General features: G+C 33.9%; 1 pseudogene; it reads left to right on the top strand.

The window, feature by feature from the left end:
* Nucleotides 1-8461: 8461 nt before the first annotated feature.
* LOC118028922 (zinc finger CCCH domain-containing protein ZFN-like) lies at nucleotides 8462-20006 on the top strand (annotated as a pseudogene).
* The last annotated feature ends 1093 nt before the right edge of the window (nucleotides 20007-21099 follow it).

Below are 21099 nucleotides of genomic sequence, written 5' to 3'. Positions count from 1 at the left end.
CAACATGGTCGTGGTGGTAGGGTCTCCCCTTCCCTTGCAATCTCATGATTATCTATTGCTGGAATATCATGGGTCATAATAGTCCCCTGAAACAATATGAGGTTGGTAGCCTCATAAAAAAAAAAAATAGATGTGTGTGGGTTGTTGGAGACTAAGTTGCTACCCTCAAGAGTTGCTTTTATGCATAACTTTTGGCTCAAGAACTGGAAGTTTCTTACAAATACAAATGTAGCAAGCTCTGCTAGAATTGCGGTTTTTTGGAATCCATCAATGGTAAAGTTGATTTACTTGATTATTCAGCTCAAGGGCTGCATGTAAATATCTCTAGCTTAATACTCCAGCTTAGCCTTACTGTTATTTTTGTGTATGGATTTAATACTATTATTGCTAGAAGATCCCTATGGGCAGATTCAATAGTATGGAAGCCTAATAACTTATGATTAGTTATGGGTGACTTCAACTCTATCTTGTCTCAGAATGACAAGCACAATGGAGAGCCTGTCTCCACCTATGAAACATCAGATTTCAAAGACTGTTGTATAGACCCTGGGCTTATTGATCTTAATTTCACGGGCTGCCATTTTACCTGGAATAATGGAAGAGTATAGAGCAAAATTGATAGAGTTTTAGTCAATTCGTCTTGGTCCTTACTTCAAACTCTAGCTCATGTCCACTTCGGCAATCTTAAGGCCTTTTCTGATCATTCTCTAGTCATTATTCGGCTTGATTATTAGATCAAATAGGGGAGGTGTAATTTTAAATTCTTCAATATGTGGGCTTCTCATGAGAATTTATTACAGATTGTATCTAATAATTGGACTCGTCAAATCCAAGGCTCTCCTATGTTCTCTCTTTGTAAGAAGCTCAAGTCTCTAAAGAGGCCTTTAAAAGACCTTAATAAACTACACTTAATCCATATCTCTAAAAGAGTTACTAGAGTTGAGGCAACTCTAAAGAATCACCAAACTGCTCTTCATGATGATAGGGACAATTTGCATTTATTGGAGCATGACAAGCAGTTACATTTAAACCTGATGAATTTTAAATCAGTGGAGAAAATGTTCTTCTTGCAGAAACTTAAATGCAAATTTTTCAAAGACAGTGATAGAGGCACAAGATTCTTTCATGCCTTTATGAATCAGAAAAATAATAAGAACTATATTCCTGCTATTCAATGTGGAGATGGTACCTGACTACATTAGAGGCTAAAATTGGTGCAGAATTCGTCAGGTTTTACCAGTAGCTCTTGGGATTTAGCAAGGAAACTCTCCCCCTGGAAATTGATGTTATTCACAGTGGGCCTTATCTCAATGACAGCTCTCATGAGTCTCTCTTAGCTCCTGTATCTAATGATGATATTAAAAATGGTCTGTTTGGTATTGGGAATGAAAAAGCTCGGGGCCAGATTGTTACTCCTCATTCTTTTATAAAAAAAAATCATGGGATGTCATTGAAGGGGATTTTTGTGCGGCAATTCAGGACTTTTTCACTTCTGCAAAACTTTTGAAGCAAGCCATCCATTTTATTATTGCTCTGATCACCAAGACAACAAATGTAAATGCAGCAGCTGACTTCCGACCCATTTCTTACTGCAATGTGGTCTACAAAGTGATAGCTAAAATCCTTGCGAGAAGATTAGCTTCTGCTCTAAATGGTATCATTAGTCCAATACAAAATGCCTTTCTAGGTGGGAGAATGAAGTCAAACAACATAAATTTAGTCCAAAAGCTTCTTCATCATTATGGCAGGAAGAGAGCTTCTCCTGAAGGTTGATTTTAAGAAAGCTTTTAGTTCAGTTCAGTGACATTTCCTGCATCAATTACTTCATCTATTTGGCTTCCCAGACCGATTTGTGCATTTAACTATGGAATGTGTTGAAACTACATCATTCTTGATTGTAGTTAATGGTAATCTTTATGGCTTCTTTCTTGGGAAGAGTGGAGTTAGGTAGAGTGATCCATTATCACCATATTTGTTCATCTTATGCATGGAATACTTCTCCAACATGCTTAAGCTAGCATTGAGGAATTATGATTTTCGTTTACACCTAAAATGTAATGTTCATGATATCTGCCACCTTGCTTTTGCTGATGATGTACTTTTGTTGTCTCGTTGGGATAGTCACCCAGTTTCCATAATTTTCCAGCAGCTGATAATCTTTGAGTAGACTTTTGGGTTGACTATAAATGCAGCAAAATCATCAATCTATTTTGGGGGTGTTAGTGAAAGTTTAAAGCAGTTAATTCTCCATGATATTGGCTTTAGAGAAGGTAGTTTTCCCTTCAAATATCTCAGTGTTCCTTTTAGTCCCCACGGACTTCTAGCAAGTCAATATTGTCCTCTGTTACATAATTTGGAATTGGCAGTGCAAAGTTGGATGGGAAAACATCTCACTTATGCTGGGAGGTTAGAGTTAGTTCGGACAGTCCTTTATAGAATAACCAAAAAAGCAAGTGGAAAAGTTTGAGGACCAAAATGTATAAGATTAACAAAATTAGAAAACCCAATTTCGATTGACAAGAGATCTTATTGATGAAAATATTTTTATTTCAGGTAAAGAAATATAAATTTGGATAGTTAAGAACTTAATGAGAATTTTGGAAGGCTTAATTAATTTTATTAAGGATTTAATTTCAAGAACAAATAATATTTTAAGTCAAGTTAGGCTTTAATTAGAAGAAAGTAAAGTCTAGAGGGTGAATTGCAATTTTAAAGAGTTAATTTGGTCAAATCAAGGGCTTAATTGCATAAATATTGAAGTTTGATTAGAAATTAGGGATGTGATTGAAGAAATCCAAAACCAAGGACTAAACTGAAAAGGGAGCGTGAATGTAAGGGTTGAAATTGATTAAATTAGGAGTCAAATTGAAGAAATTAGAAGTTTGATGATCAATTAAATGTCAAAATGCACAATTTCATAACAAAGAACTAAAATGAAATGGGCAGTTAACTTTGAGGCTAACAAATTAAGTTTGGAATGGGTGGAATTGCATGAAATTAAATGTTTACGATGTAATTACGAGTGCAATTAAAAGAAATTGGAAGAAAAAAAGACTAAATTGCAACTTACCAAAATCTCAAATTACAAACCCTATTTTTTAGGCTTAGCCTAAACAATGTATCATGCGACCACTATGTATATTTTTCGGTAGTTTTGACTAATTGAGTAAGTAGCTTCAGGTAACTGAATATGACATTTATTACCACCTTTGGGGCTATAACTACCACCATTCAACTGAGCAACACTCCTTCTACAAATATCAACTGCTCTTATCAAATATTTGCATCTCATTTTCTCTAATGATCTCAACAACATGTGGTCCTCAATCAGCCTCACTACATTGACAAATTTTGGGTTGATCAAGTTAGCACCTTCAAGTGAATAAATGTGAAGTTACAAACCTCCAAAACAAGCAGGTTGGATCCAAACAGAAAATGTGCACCCCTTCTATCTACTACAGGTAGTCTTCAACAATGGTGACGTTAGAGTTGCTTCGACAAAACCTCAAAAGTGGGTAACTTAGTCATTGATGGTTGTGATACCCATTTCGCAAAACCACTAATCTATTTCATATGTTCACACTTCAAACATTCTCAATGGATTTTTATCAAAGGTTGTTCATGTTTCTCTCAAGATCAAAAAGCTACAAACAAGCTCTTTGGTCTCCAAGTTTGGAAAAAACACTAGAATCTCCAGAACCAAGTTTGTTGTAAAACCAACATAGGTACAAAGCTTATAGTTGTAAAACATACCCAATACTCTTTTATTTTGATCAAAGGGTCAAGCCTTGATAAAGAAGGATCAATCTTTAATTAAATCCTTGCTTAAAATCCAATAAATACCCTTAGAAAATCAAGGCAGAAGAGCAGCAACAAAGAGAGGAAGAATAAGAAGGAAGATATGATAAAAGAGTCCCAAATGTGAAGGTTTAAGAGCCTAGTATAAAGATTTCCTCAACTTTGAGAGAAAGTAGCAAGCTTGGGAAAGAGAGGACAATAGCCATTATTTGAGCTTGAAAGGTGTATATATATATTAAAAAAAAAAAACTCTTCTAATCTAGCAGGTGATGTTCATGAGGTATACCTTTAACTCTTTATCACATGTTTTAATGGTGTTTTGAACTTGTTTTTGGTGATACATTGTAATGATCTAATATTTTGATTAATGCATGAAATGTTTTTTTTTTTTGCTTAATTTTGATATGAGTTGTTTGTTGCTATTTACTAGATGTTTAGGAAATATTTTAATGTTTATTTTGCTAAAAAAATGATTTTTATATTTTGCCAACTATGGCAGTAGGTATTTAATGTTTTTTTTATTAGTGTATTTTCTTGGTTCCTTAGCTTGATTTGGGTTCCAAGTTGTTTAGGGAGTCAGTTTTGAATTGAAATTCAATATTGTTGTTAGCTGTTATTGGGATTGTAGTTATGAAGGTGAAGTTTAATGTATGATTTTGATTATTTTTTGTTATTAGTTCTTTTGATTTAACTATGTTTGGTATTGGTAATGTGGTTCGTGGGGACTAAAAGTAGTGTGTTTAGAGGCTTAGAAGACCATTTTTAAGGTTTAATAGTGTGCTGGGTTTTCTGAGTTGTTGAATAGTGCTTTTCATGTTCTTGGAAAAAACATTATTTTAGCTCTATGATTTGGATTAGTTTTGGTCAATTTCTTTGCACTAAACACTTTGTGACATTTGATTATTAATAATATAGGGTTTATTGGCATCAATAATAAGTTTTTAATGGGTTTAAGTGAACCAGATTGCGATGATTCTTTGATAAATGAAGTTAATGGATGCTAGATTATTGATCCTTGCATAATACACAACATGTTTGTGGCCTTGTTTTGATTGTATCTGGTCTGATTGGAGAGTTATGTTATTGGAATTGGTATGAATGTTCCTCATCTTCTTTATTTTTTCAGCGTTTGATTCGTTTTTGGTCAAAAAATTAGAATTTTTTCTGTTCTATTTTAAGTTTGATTCCATTTAAGTTTTGGTTTCATTTTTGGTTTAGTTCTTGGGTCAAACCATGTCTTTGATTCAATTTATGGTTAGAACAAAAATTTCATGTCAACCCAGTTGAGCTAACCCGATCATGTCAAATTAAGTCAAAGGTTGAGACCCTGTTTGACTGACAATATTTTTACTAAAACTTTCTTTGGTTTAAAGATGTGCTTGACAAATACCCTCTAAGCCTATTTTGACTTTTTAAAAATGGGTTTTTGTCAAATATAACTTCATAGAAATAAATAATAAAAAAATATTGATTTTTGCTTGTTGCATACGATCTAAATCCTTACAAAAATTGTATTTTAAAAAAGTAGATGAAATGTTTTTTATCACTATTTTAGAAAATTTATGTGCATTGTTTTTTGGATTTACAATTTTTGTAAAAATTTTTAAGGATTTAACCAATATTTCAACAACCCTAAAAATTTTAATTCCTGAAAATTAATGGTCAATATTTTGATATAAATATTAGATTTACTAGTAGGCTGGTATTTAAGTTCCGGGAGTTGACTATAAAATTCTCAGAATTATTTTAAATATTCACTATTTTTATTTGAGAGTATTTTTAATACTTTCACTTTCTAGGATAGGTGAACTTTATTAGGACACCTAAATGGATTTTTCCTATAAAAATTTACTTGGACAAACGAGCTCATAATAAATTCAAAATACCAGACTTATTCATGAGTATAAATCTTTGTTCTGAGCCATAGACAAATCACCAGTTAGAAACCCATCAAAACCTTTAAACCATATCTATACCACATAATACAATTTAACTTAGGTAAGGTGTATTGAGGGTGCTCATACATTTTCTAGACACAACCTGTCTTTTACCCTGGAATTTCAAATGAAACCAATCCATCTAAGTTTTCTAGTAACTCTAAACCAAACAATTAGGTGATGACTCTTTAATCTTGATACCATAATATCATGCACACATGTGCAACATAGGATAACATTTTGTAATAAATATTTATTTTTTATAATTTTTATTTTTCTTGAACTGAATTAACTATTTACCTTTTTTATTGAATCAATATATTTTCCAGGATTTATAGTTTTTTTGAGTGTTAAGTAACAATCCCTCTAATAAATAACATATATCATATAACAACACTCTTCATAATAATATCATTAATAAACTTTATATATTTTCCTAACTACTAGATAAACATTTTGTTAACCAACCTCTAATAAGTGATATTAACATTTATTAAATCAAATGAGATTACTTGATAGCATGGTCTAAATCAACAATAATTAATGTTTTTTTTCTTGATGTGCCTCATCTATATAAAATACGATGGATCTAAAAAAACATAAAAAAAACTAATTAGCTCTGGCCAATTGTAAAATCTACTAATTAGTCGGTCCTAAAGAGAGAAAGATTATCTTTTAGGCTAACTCTATTCGTGAAGTATATGCACCTGTTGTATTTTTTGCTTACATTTTTTTTTCAAAAAACATTGGCTAATCATTTTGGATATTTGACTTATCTAATAAACTCGACACTTGGAGCTTTTATTTTTTATTTTTATAATGTTTTATCTTGTTTCTTTTGAATTAATATTTCTTTTCTACGGTACTTTTTCAAGCATTTTTAAATCATTTGTTTTATTGAGGCTTAGCTTAGCTCTAACCCTAAAGCATTTCTTTGTTTCAAATTTTTTGATTAATAATTAATCATTTTTTTACGGGTACTAGTTGTACTTCATCTCTCTTTTATTAAACATCTAAAATATTAAAGAGTGTTGACTTTCTATTTTTAGATCAACTAAGTTAAAATGCCATGATAGTGTCTAGTAACTCTTTATTTGCCTAATTCATACATTAGCATGTCAATTGAATTTAGCTTGTGTTTGGAAATGCGGACTAACATGTATTTTTAATAAATTTAAATTTTTTTTATAAAAAATTAATTTTTTATGTTTTTATTGTTTTAATGCGCTGATCTTAAAAATAATTTTTTAAAAATAAAAAAAAATTATTTTAATACATTTTGATATGAAAAACACTTTGAAAAGTAGCAGTAACCATACTTCCAAATAGGCTCATAAATCCGGCAGTGAGGTGTGTATTTTTTATGAATAAACTACTTTCTATAAGAAATTCATAAAGTATTTTAACATAACCATTGCTCTTAATTATAAATTAATTATTTGACAAGGTAGAGTTCAAATGGATGAATTCAACTATTAAGGCTTTTGAGAGAATTAAGTTAAGGATAAGTAAATCATTTGTGCTATGTCATCCTCACTTTCATAAGTTTTTGAGGTTGTTTTAGTGCTTCGGATGTGATCTTGATGGTGTTTTGAGTTTAAAAAAGATATTTTATAAAATTCTTTAATGAAAAATTTAATAAAGCTAAACAAAACTATTTAACATATAATAATGAATTTTATTCTATAGTTTAGTCCCTTCATTATTAAACATATTATTAATTTCCACATGACTTTAATTTTTTTTAATAACCATAATGTATCATGAAATTTGAATTTTCAAAAGAAATGAATCCTAATTGTACTAAAAGGGTTAGATGCCCGAATGAGTACTCTTTTTTCTTAATTGTTATTTTGATACTCAAATAAATTTGTCGATGGTCATTTGGGTAAATTATGTAGCATGAAGAAAAAACAAATAGTTTCCATTCTGAATTTAGTGGTTTTTATTCAAGAAATTGCTTTGTACTTCATTGAGATTTTTCATCTATCCACCTCCTTGCTATAGTTTTGAAACCTGATTCGGTCTAGCAGGTTGATCTGGAACTAGAACTAGACCAAATTGCAGAAAAAATAGAAAAGAAAAAACCTAGTGTGACCCGGCAAGACTTGGTCTAAAATCCGGTTGCAACTTATTGACTTTTTTTTTTTTTTTACTAAAATGACATTATTTTGATTGTTTTTGTTTTTTAAAAAAATTTGACCCAAGCGACCTGGTCAAAACTCAAAACTCGAGTCTTGAACTGGACCGGGTTTAAAAACTATGCTCCTTGCTATTTTTTAGTTAATTAAAAAAGGGAAAGAAGATAGAAAAGAACTTAAAATTGAATGAAGAACTAAGTTATAAATTAATACAAAATAATAATGGAGAATTTCTATAAAATCAATTTTAGGGCAAAGCAGTTGATGGGGGCAAAGAAGAGAAATTAGAAAGATTTTAACCGTTGGTGTGTAATATGTTAATAAACATGGAGTTCGGGGGCTAATTTGTAACTTTGGCATGAATATCATCAGCACTGACAAGAAGCGTAGAAAAGCAGCCATGGTATAGGAAATGATAAAGAAAGACTTGGGGCCAATACACCATAACGTGGCGCTAAGATGAAGAGAGTAGAAAACATTTTACGCGGACGAGAGAATCTGCGAGAGCCGTTCGTTTTCAGTGATAAAAAAAGAAATATAGAACGCGGGTTAGAAAGGGAAAAAAAAATAAAGGAAAAAAGAAAAAGAAAGGCGAGAAAGAAAGGGAGGGGTGTCTGGTCTTGGATGGTTGGTTGGTTGGTTTTTATTCTCCCTTGAGTTTTTGTGGAGAGGAGGACACTACGCCCTTTTTCTCTCTCTCTAAGCAAAAATAAATAAATAAATAAATAATACTCACCACCCTCTCTCTCACTAAAATTGAAAGAACATAAAAAACACAAATTCTTGGTTTTCCTGTTGGAATGGGAATTCCGGAAGAGAATGGAAAACTGAGAATTCGGTAGTATAGAGAGAATGATCAGAGTAAGAAATGGATTTTGATGCCGGAATCCCGATGTCTCGTGGTGGTGGTGGTCTACCAGCTGTGACCGAGGAAACTTCTCTGTCACCGTCTTTAAGTGAAGGTTCACTTGTTGCTTCTCTATCTATCTCTCTGCTGCCTTTTATGATAATAAAGTAATAAATAAACATTGAATTTCCTGGTTTGTTCGTTGTCTTTGGTGTTGGTCATTGGAAATTAATGAAAGAAATGCTGAGAATTCTCTGTTTTACCCTTCCTCTGTTGTAAATTTTGTTTGATCGTGTCTGAATTTGTTCAGTTACAGCTCGTTTGTCTAAAGTTATAAGAATTTTGGTTTTTGTCGGCTGATGGGTCAGAATTTTAGCCTCTGTTTCAAGCGCTCTAACACTTTCTTGCCTTTTGTTTAATGTTTTGCATGTAAATGTAATGAAAAGCAACAATTTTTTTTAACTGTCCAAGAATCTAACATTCGAACTGGTGTTTGTAAAATTAACCCACGATTTTTGCATGAAATATTTAGCTTCTTGCTGCCCCCTTTATTATTATGCAAAATCTCAAGTATTATGCCGTGTACAAGCTTCACTTCTTCTTTTTTTCCATTTTATACCCTTTACTTTCTGATTCGAGCAACTCTGCATATATACAGACAGGGAAAACAGGATTTGGAGAGATCCTTGTAGGAGATCATGGAGAAAATGAATATCGGGAAATTATTCTTTGTTTCTGTTTGGCGAAGATTTCTCATAGATGTTTGACCTCACCTGTCCAGTTTCATTTCAGATGCAATGTGGCAAATGAACCTGAGATCGAGTGAGACAATGGAAGCTGGGCCGTATCCCTAGCGTCCTGGAGAGCCGGATTGTTCTTATTACATAAGAACAGGCCTCTGTAGATTTGGGCCTACCTGCCGATTTAATCATCCTCCTAATCGGAAGCTGGTATGAGCTGCCGTGTTCTCGGATCACAAAAACTACAGTAATATTACTACATTTTCAATTAGATTCTTATCTAGAATCAATGAACGCAGTTGAACTGAGCACCCGAGTCTTGGCAGATTGTGGTTTCTGTCTTGTTGTTATAGAAATGCTACAGAATTATTGCATATGTTGCTATTTGGTTTACAATTGAACATAATCAACTATATGTACTTAACTGTACTTATATGCTGATTTTCATTGTGTCTATTATCAAATAATGTTTCTAAAAACTGACTTACTAGTAAGTTCAAGCAAAATGCATTGAACTCACCTGCTGAGTTGTTTTAAATTAGGGAAGTATACCCAATATCCTAAAGAAAGCTTTCTGAACTTTCAGTTCTCCTTTGGTGCATATTTATTTGCTTTTCCCTTGTCAGTCTATCACACATCCGCACACATGGCCATGCATGTGTTTTTTGTTTGACTGAATGCAGACATATCCAACAATGATATGGTTGAATGTAGGAACGAGGGATGCTTTTGTATCGAAAAATGTTTTCTTGTATGCATATATTGATGTAAACGCTGCCTTGCATGGAGTAGCAAAATTGCAATTCAAGTTTTGGCATCCTCATTTTCACTTAGCAGTTTTAATTTTCATGTTTCCTTGTTAAACAAAAAAAAAATCTCTTGGATTTATATGTTGAACTAAGATTTGTTGAATTCTAGGCTATTGCGGCAGCCAGGATGAAGGGAGAATTCCCGGAAAGAATAGGACAACCAGAATGCCAGGTTTGTTCCTTAGCTTGCTTTATGTGGACTTCATTTTTACAAATTTACCAGTCATGAACTTTGTCGTTTATTTTACCAAGAGGAATTAATATCAGAAAATTGTTGTGTTCCTTTTTATTATTGTAAAGAATAAGGGAATTGATCTGATTCCTACCACATTATCACCATTATATAGTTTTCTTATTTTGACTTGAAACAAAGTTTCTCTGATAATATTGCATTTATCCAAGTGAAATGCTAGAAGGACATGTGCTCCTGGTAAAATACTAATATTTATTTTTGACATTTATTTAAATGATTTTCTTTAACAATTTTCAGATAATTTATATTGCTATGAATGGATTGTTTCAAATTTGCAACCGCAGAAACTGAATGTGATAGTAGTTAGCTTGCACTTTCCACAGATGGCAACACATGTATTACCAGAACCTGATAATGACAATTTTCCCACTATCAATCTTCTTCTTCTTTTTTTTTTTTTTTTTTTTTATCACTGCATAGTTGAGATCTTATCTTCACTTTGAATAAATTAATAGGCCTCCATGTGCATCGTGCTTGAGAATATCTGTCAATGATATGGTAAAGCTTTTCAGGGCAAGGTAGTAATGTAGTCCCCTTAAAATAGGAATGAAACATATAGATAGAAGCACTGGATTTGTGTATTGAGAAGGGAATGTTCTGAACATTCTGATTTACATCGCTCTTAATGTCTTACGAAAAGTAATTACCTTTAAATTTGGTGAGAACCAAATGGGTGCATTTTGAGTTTTTGAATTGCTCTGATTGAAACATTAATCATGTTTCATGTAGATGGAATATGAGAATGAGATACTATTGACCATAGAGGAGGGACAGTAATTAAATTAAAGTTAAGATAATCACTGCAAAATTAAAGCAACTGGAGCCAGAATCTCTGCCAGGGTCCAGAGAAGCTAGAAGAGTGGGGGATTGATAGTTGTCTCAATGGGAAACTACTATCTAGTAATCTTCAGTCCTCTCTTCATAAAAACTAGCTGTCCGGTGGAGCTTATTCAATATAGTTATTATTATGCTTATTTTAATTGCAGATTTGAGAGACTGGCCAATACGAAATTGACTTTGCCTTTCTTTCCAGAGAAACTTTCATCAATTCAGACTATTCTGTTGTGAATCCTTTGAAGCAATTCATTAGGTGTAATCCCCCATTTCCTCACATGTTCTTGAATTTTTGTCATTAATGTAAATGTGGACATGAAATTTCTTTTTTGCAACTTTTCATGTGTATTTGCAGTGGTGAAACCTGTATCCTGTGTTTGTTATAAGGATTAGATTTTCCATTAGACCTTGAGAGATGACATATGTCACACAGATATTTAGCTTCTCAATTTTATGGTTCTAAATTCTTCTGATTTATGTTCACGAGCTTTTTGTTATCCATTTGTTAAATAAAGCTCATTTACCTAACCTGTGCTGTTTTCTGAGATCCTCTGGTTTTCTAGTTGTTTGATTGTGTTTTGGAGAATTGGTTGGTCAAGTTTGGGATTTCAAAGTGTCTGCATAGAAAGTTTAATTCTTTGACTGTTTACTGTGTAATAGTTTATTCCAATGGTTCAATATGAATGTAAGTATTCTAGTTGATTTTGAAGCATTCTCTTTTACATATGTTTTGGCTGGGTCCCTTTCTGGCTCATGACCTATCTGCCACTTCGATCTATCAGAATGGTCTTATCCCACCATTAAAGACTTTTTCATGACATATTTTTCCTTCATAAGTTAGCTGGAAAGATATGGTTAGCTGAAGTTCATGTCTATTGGAAGGTTTAAAAATATTATGGGAATGCCTGCTAATTGTTGGACATCTCCCAAGTGATGTGTTAGATAATGTGGTGGACAGAAATTAGAGAATTAGAAATGTATGACCTGTAATTGTATGGAAGTAAAAAAGATTAACTGGTTCTCTCCATTTCCTTTATGCTTTCATTATGTGCACTTTGAGTTTCATACCATGTTCATGGGACATCTCCTAAGTGATATTTGTTAGATAATGCATTGGACAGAAATTAGAGAATTAGAAATGTTGATGGGCTGAAATTGTATGGAAGAAGATTAACTGGTTCTCTTCTTTTCCTTTATGCTTTCATTATTTCTACTTTTAGCATTACACCTTGTTCATGGGCCATCGCAATAATGATGTACTAATTTCCAACAATCACAATGAAAGACCAAAAATGATGTTGATGATTGAGTTGATATTTGTTAATTCTTGTATAATTGGAGACCTCAGTCCTCTACATACTGATAGTGATGCAGGACAGCTTTGGGGCTGTTAGGGATCCAAGTTTCAGGTGTTGTTCGTGGCTTTGAGCAGTGTTTTAGGAGACTTCAGGCTGAATCCGTGATGGGTAATTGTTGTAGGGTTGTTAGGTATGCATGAGATGTTGTTAGCGACTATTGATAGGTGTCTTAAGGTTAAATGAAGGGGTTTGTATGCTAGAGTCACGCTATTAGGAATTTTAGGAGTCTCACCAATAGGATAGAAAACCTAAGCTTGACATCTAGGGCTCTTTAAAGGGGTCACACCTATGGGAGATTGAGTCACACAATCAAAGCAAGTTGCTGGAAATTATTGCCATCAAAGTATTGAAACTACACTCTTATTTTTAGAGATTTAGTAGTCTAAAATCCAAGAAGGACTTATATTCTAAACCAGCATAACAATTCCTATTTAGAATAGGAAAACATAACAACCTTAAGAATAATAAAATAAAATACTAAACAGAAATAAAACCTAGACCTAGAGGACTTCCCAGATTTTCCATTAAACCAGGAAGTTACATAAATACCCTTGAGACATTAATTTTGCTGCTTTTGTTGTCTGCATCAGATATTTATAAGGATTTACACTTTACTCTGAGTATTGAGCTGGTTAGGTAATTGAAAATCCATGATTCCACCATTTTTCAGCATGAGGGACAGAAGTTTGAGGAACAAGTTAAATTCAGCTTGGGGTGCTTGAAGTTCTAGTTCATAGTTCTTATATGATGATGGTGAAACAAAAAAAAAATACTTTAGGATTACTATTCTCCTATTTGATATTTTCTATTTGATCACTTGGAATTTTTAGTTGTTCTCATCTAATCATTTGAAGACTTTGGTGTTAGTTAGAAGTTCATTTTATTTTCTATCTAGTAGAGGTGATTGTTGTTTTTGAGTTTACCAAGTCACGCCCCTAATGGTTAGAGGGTGTAGTTTGGGTTCTTGGTGTTTTCTAAAAGACTAAAAGCTCTAATTCTGTGTTTGGATAGCATTGTTGATGATTGAGAATTGATGTCAAGATTTGTTTCTCTCTTCTCTCTACTAGAATTCTTGATGGTTTCACCCTTCTCTCCTACTTTGGGTCTTCTTTCCTTTTTTTCCTAAAGTCTTCTATCCTATTTAATGCCACCTCTGATTCTTTTTCTGGTATCCTACAACTCAATCTAAGGATTTTGGCAATTTCCTTTTCTTGTAATTTTTTGTTTCTAAATCTAATGCTACACTTTAATTGTTTTCCAGTACTACTTGAAGACTGGAACTTGCAAGTTTGGAGCCACATGCAAGTTTCATCACCCTAGAGACAAGGCTGGGGTTTCTGGAAGAGTGTCTTTAAATATTTTGGGCTATCCACTTCGACTGGTATGGATCTTTTATTTTTTTAACTCAAATAAGTACTTTTTTTTTTATTATTGATCTGCTATCTCCATCTCTTTCACTCTTGTTGACGATGCTCTGAGTAGAACTGTTGGAAAAGGCATAGAGACTTGTGAAGGCTTTTGATGTAGGACAGGTTTGAGATGGATGTTCTTCAAAGGATTTGTCTTTGTGGTGAGCTAGGGTTTTTTATTCTTGGAATTAGTGTAGAATAGAAATTGTTTAGGAAGAAATAACGAGAAACTGGGCTGTGAAATTCACCACACTGTAGCAGCAGAATAGAAAGTCAGAAAGAGAAGAGCTACCAGAAAATTGAAGAACAGAGAAAAGGAAAAGAAACCGTAGGTTCTCAGCCTTCAAATTGATATTAAAATTCATGAAAAGCCACTTGAATCCCAGAAGTAGATCCTAAAAGCCATGAGTTTAGGTCCAACCCCCGTATGCATTCCACATAACTCAACTCTGTTGAAAATTAAAACATAGCATCTCTATTTGTAGAGATTTAAGACTCCTTAAAAGACTAGGATTACTAATCTTTACTTGACTAGGAAAGAAACTAAACAGGAATAAAGTATTGAAGACTAAGACATCAAATTGCTAAATAAGACTAAACCTTCAAGTAATTCTGCAAATTTCTAAAATAACCCTAATTTGAAGGAATATGAGAAATTAAAATTCTGCCCCCACTTAAAAAATAACCCAAGACTGAAATTCAAACTTTTTTACTAAGAAACCTATCATTACAACTTATTCTAGAATAGAAAACGCCTTTGTTGATGAGGAATTGCATAGGTTAGTTTTTGGTTTCTTTAAAAATAACTTAAAAGTGCATCATCAGCTTTCTGTGCTGGCATTTGTACTATTTTGCCATGTCATCCGCAGTTTCCAAATTTTATTTCCATTTTCCTATATGATAATTAGGATGTTTCTTTAATGTGTTTCCCCTGCCACAACTCTTTGAGAAAGTTTCTTGAATGAAGAATAATGGATAGCACGTGAAAAAATTGGTAAGTAGCATTCACCTATTGTCGGAGTCACGTTGTGGACAGAAAAAAGCCAGGACTCAAATTCTTACATTTTATATCTTGAAAAAGTTAGGACACCTTCATTACATGATAGGTGTATTCAATAAATATTATGTAGCATGTAATTGATGAGAAGCGCAAAATTTTGACAAAATTATTTAGATATGATTTTGACATATATTATCGCATCCCATTTAGTAGCCCCCTGTGTGAAACAAGAGGGAGAAATAAGGAAGCTAATTGCATGAGTAAAAACAAACTAAGATACAAAGAATATATATGTATGTGGAGAAAAGCCAGTGAAATGTTTAGGATGGCATGGAGTACTCTTATTGTCAATTTTCTTGAATTTACTTCCAAGTTCCAAAATTAATAAGCTCTGTATTCCTTCCATTAGTTTTGTACTTTTTCACTATCTATGTCCAATTGCCTTCTTGGAATTAATGGGAAATATCTCTTGTTGAAAATTGTTTGAGGGCTCCTTTGCTGAATGTAATGATCGGCTTGTTTTAAGTTTTTCTCATTCAATTCTGCAATGTTTCTGGTGGAAATAAGTAATGTCTTTGTCCATTTGTGGGGGATGAGATTGCCTTGCACATCCCCTATCTCCCCTTGTCTTTATTGTATGTGTGCTTCCTAAGATGACATGCATTTTGTTTTTCATTTCACTCTATTCTTTTATTTCCTGCAGAATGAGATGGAGTGTGCTTATTACTTAAGAACAGGACAGTGCAAGTTTGGTAGCACTTGTAAATTTCATCATCCTCAACCAACTAATGTGATGGTTCCTTTGCGTGGCTCTCCTGTTTACCCTACTGTCAATTCTCCAACTACCCCTGGTCAGCAATCTTATCCAGGAGGACTTGCAACAAACTGGTCAAGAGCATCTTTTATTACCAGCCCACGCTGGCAAGCTCCTTCAAATTACACACCTTTGATTCTACCTCAGGGAGTCGTATCAGTCCCTGGCTGGAATGCATACAGTGTAAGCTCCTCTTTATCTTTTTTCAGAGAATACAATCAAGTACAATTTTTTGGTTACTTTGGAGGCTTTTGGACTTGGATCACACAATGAGGGCAGCTCTCCCCCTCCCTTAATAATTCCATCTCTAAAGATTTTTCCTAACATATTTTATCCCCTTTAAGGATGGAAAGCTTTTCCCTCCATAAAGATGATATATCTGGTTCTCGTCTTCCAAATTTAATAGTTTCATTCCTATGAAGGAAATTTTTGTTTCTTTCTTCCCTGAAAGTCGAAAGAGATATTTCTTAACATGTCAAGTACTTTTTTCTAGTACCCAACAACAACAAAGAATCACAAACTGGTTGGGATCGGTTTTATGGATCCTCCAGTGCCAATTAGCTTGATCAGAAACCAAATCCACCAAAATATCAAATGAAATGTCTTCCCCCAACCAAAGTCTTAAATCTTGGATCCAAGCTGTTTCCACTGATTATTTTTTTTGGCTGATTTAATTAGCGTGTCTTTTGTGTATGAGAAAATGGCTCTTCACTCATAGTACTTAGTTGTTGATGTTGCACATTTACATCTTTTTGGTACTTGTATTTCTTTTCAAACATTAAATTCGCTCAGCTTTTTGTACAATTTGCTAGTTTTATATAAATAGTGATTAACAAGCTTTGCTTTCAACTGATCAGAAAAATCTTTTAGTAGCCTTATTCAAATATTTTCTGTTTTGCTAAAATTTTTGGTTATTTTATTTTCTGGGACATCTGAACTTGTAAGTATCAGCTACCCTTAGTTGCATTAGGGGATGAGTCTGGAGCTGAAGCTTGGTCAAAGTTGATTGGGTTGGCTGGTGATGATTACTAGTGATGGTGATGGGGTGACTCTGCTTATTTAGGTACTAGTGTTTGTTTTGGGTGATGGTGATCTTGGACTTGGAGGTGGGTGTTTTTGGTATTTTTTATGATAGATGTTGTGGCAGAGTTGCTGAAAACTTTAGGAAACTTTATTGAGTGAAATTTCAATTTTTCATGTGCATAGGGCTGGCGTTTATGTCATTCACGAGGGTGGCTGACTGTAGTCCTGAAAATCAGAATATTATTCATATTGTTCCCTATAATATTCTAGTCTAGCCTCCAAAGAAATTTGTTTTTTTTCTTCAATATTCCATGTGCATAGGGCTGGCGTTTATGTCTTTCATGAGGGTGCCATGCCTACCAAGCTGACTGTAGTCCTCGAAAATTAGAATACTTTTCATATTGGCCCCTCTAATATTCTGATCTAGCCCCCTCCAAATAAATTTTTTTCTCTTAAGTTCTGTAAACCCCTCAGCATTGAGCGTGCAATTGCTTGTTCCCCAGCTTTGAGTGTGCAATTAATGTTGGTTGTTTTAGAGGTGTTTGGCAGTCTGCTATGCCTTCAGGCACACGATTTTTTTGCATCAAGAGGAAATCTTGCCATTTGGATTTTAATGTATGGCATAATACCATTTTGGGATCACAAATTGCAGGGAAGTTTCTAAAATATCCAGCCATAGCTGCAAAAATATGAAAGTACCAAGATTTCCAAAGAGCAAAATGAAATGACAGTTAATGTTTCCACCAAAGTGTGACCAATCTTTAGCTAGTGCATTTAAACTAAAGCTATTTACTTGACTAGTATTATCCTCTGAAGATCTTGGCATCTATATGGAGTTTAAATGAGACCAACAATTACGTCATCTTGATCTCTAAGATTGGTTGAGGTGCAATTAGAACATTTCCAAATGTTTCTGGAGTTATTTTGGGCTGTGGTCCAACAATGAATTTGTAGGAGGCTCTGACATCTGCTTTTACAGCTGCATCAAGGGCATGATGAATTTTTATTAATGCTCTTTTGTTTTGCAGTTGACATTCACTTGCTAAGCTTTCTGTGTGCATGAGTTGAGTATCAAGAAAAGTGACATGCTTGTTGAACTATTTTCCAGGGTCAGGTTGGGTCGGTGTCATCTCCGGAGAGTCAGCAACAAACAGGAAACAGTCAGATATATGGAACCTCACGCCAGAGTGAATCAGTCAATGCAGGATCTCAAGGGACATTTTCTCCATACCGTTCTGATTCTGTCCCCATGGGATTTTATGCCTTGCAAAGAGAGAGTGTTTTTCCTGAGAGACCTGGTCAGCCTGAATGTCAGTTTTACATGAAGACCGGAGACTGTAAGTTTGGTGCAGTTTGTAGATTCCACCATCCAAGGGAGAGGCTAATTCCTGCTCCAGACTGTGTCTTGAGTACAATAGGGCTGCCTTTACGTCCGGTGAGTTCAGTTTCCACCATCCCTTTTTTACTTGCATGTAATTATCCCCATTTATTTTGCCCAGTGCACTTAACAAAACCTAAGCTTAGGAGGAGGAAAAACTAAGCTTCACACCTAGGATTCTTGGGCATTACACCCAAGTAAGATTGTGGCTTGTAGTTACAAAACAAAATTGCTGGAACTTTTTATTTCGTTGACGCTGAATCCTTATAGAACAATTACATACCTTTGTATAGAGTCCTAGCACTTGGAGTCCAAGAAAGACTTGGATTCCTATATAAGAAGATAGTAATCCTATTTAGAATAGAAAATCCCTAATAAGACTAGTTACTTTAGGACAGATAAATGATAAATAGAACTTAGAGCTACAATATTCCAAATTTTCCAGCAAACTTGGAAATTACCAAAATACCTCTGCATTCTAGTCTTTAAATAAAAACACATTAATCCTGTTATTATGTTGCATGAATTTCAAAAACAAATGATAGCAAATCAGACCTAATAGTGTGTAATGGACCAAAGAATCAAATTCTTTTACCAAAATGCAGTTCCAATTCCCGCTCAATATATAATCAATATGAATAAATTGCAATTCTGCTCCTCCTAGAGCAAAAGTTTTTCTTTGTATTGGTGGAAATCGCCAGGGTAGGGACTGTTTTGTATTAAGAGGTGTAGTGGTTGGATTAGCTAATTGTTAACTGTGTTATATAGAAGTCCAAGAATTACATGATTTGAAGGTGGCTTCCACTGGCAAGGAAGCTTTGAGATTGAGTAAAATTTTGGCATACAATAAAACTAAGGAAAATAGGAGGGGAAGAAAGTGCTTTTAAAATTTTGATGTGAAACAAGCCATACATGGCTAATATTGATAAATCATATCAAAACCTAAACACCTATTTTTATAATAAATCAAGTTCTCCATCCCACATTTAACTCAACTTTTGTTTATAAATGATCGATCACACAGGAATGTATCAACTTTTTTTTCTGTTCAAACATGCTTGTAGGATCTGTGCTTCAACTCTGATTTTTTACTTTATAATTATTGGTTGGAGCTTATGTCTTGTCCGTGACAGGGAGAACCTTTATGCATCTTCTACTCTCGTTATGGCATCTGCAAGTTTGGTCCAAGTTGCAAGTTTCACCACCCTATGGGAATTTTCACATACAATCTCACAGCATCATCTTCAGCTGATACCCCTGTTCGACGGTTATTGGGGTCCTCATCAGGATCTGCCGCGTTAACTTTATCATCGGAAGGGCTTGTTGATGCCGGATCAACAAAGCCAAGGCGACTTTCACTATCGGAGCCTAGACAAATGCCACCTGGTGATGATAATATTGACACGGGGGGATGAACGGTGACAGTGCCCCAAGATATCGTCCAGTTACTTTTTACAATCTTTTGGACGATAGAGAAAGTCCTGTCTGTAAATTCATTTCCCATTGCTGGAGATGTATAGAGTTCATGCCAAGTTGATAATGCAATTCATCTGACAGACTTGACTCCGAATTTCATATGGCAGCATTGTATAAAAATATGCAAATATTGTCACATTTGGTGAAACCCAAAGTGAATATTTCACCTGTCTGATTCTCATTTTCTGATTTTCCCTGTTCAGTTTGTTATTTAAAGCATTTCCTGTGCAAGTGGTCTGTTGGACTTTGGAAAATCTCTGGTGTGGTTTAGTTGGAAGGTGTTTTCATGGGGTCGATTGATAGACACCAATTTTAAGAATTTTTACAACAGATCATTTCAGATAATACAAGTCTCGCAGCTCAGCGCCACCTTGTGGTTAAGCCTCCAGGTTAATTAGTAACTTCTAACGTTAAAAAAAAAAAAAAAAAAAAGGGTGTTAGTGATATGCGTGTGTTTTCGGGTGTGTGTGTGTATTCAATATTAAAACTTGAAAGTTAATCTTCCTGTGCAGATAATTTAACCCTAAATATCCTTTTTATTCTACACTTTTTTTTTATTTATTTGATCTAAGAGGTTAACTTTGGTTGATAAGCCGAGTATTTTCAATTCAGTCCGGTTTTGAATCAAAATAAATAAATAAACAATCGATTATTGTTTTTAATTTTTGAACCAAATCAAAAATCGGTTCAAATCAATTAATTTTAGTTCAGTTTGATTCGATTTTTTTCCCTAAAAAATTGAAATTATTCTAGTTGCAAACAAAATTTGTTCACAGTCCCAAAAAAATCCCTACGGTTTTTCTTATTATCTCCATTTTTTTATGTTATTGTGTAGCTACAAATAGTGGGGAGCACAACCCGCAGGAGCCAAGCCTATAACCACCACTTTTCTAACATCAACATTGTATAAGTATGATTACAGATCTTATTGTGTTGCCAAACCGGAGACCGCAGACTTCTCTATGTCCAATCATTCCATTTATAAAGTCCCAAAGCTTATTCTTGCAAGCAGCCATTTATCCTAACTACGCATTTGAAGCTTCTTCTATCAAAGAGCTTGGGCATCTTTTGATGAGTAGGTCCTGAGAGAGAGTTAAGGTGATACTTCCCTGTCACTCCGATGAGGGTATAATAGAGAAAAGAATGAGCTTTTGTTTAGAGCTTGAATCAGAATATCTTTCAATAACTTTATGCATGCACCTCATAAAGCTTGTAACTTTCAGTTTACATAGAGTAAAGAAAGGGGAGAGAAATAAAAAAGAAAAGATGCAGAAAGTAAAGA

The sequence above is a fragment of the Populus alba genome, chromosome 19 (genome assembly GCF_005239225.2).
Source record: "Populus alba chromosome 19, ASM523922v2, whole genome shotgun sequence".
NCBI lineage: Eukaryota > Viridiplantae > Streptophyta > Magnoliopsida > Malpighiales > Salicaceae > Populus > Populus alba.
Note: the sequence above shows the minus strand (reverse complement) of the source record. Positions and strands in the feature narration are given on the sequence as shown.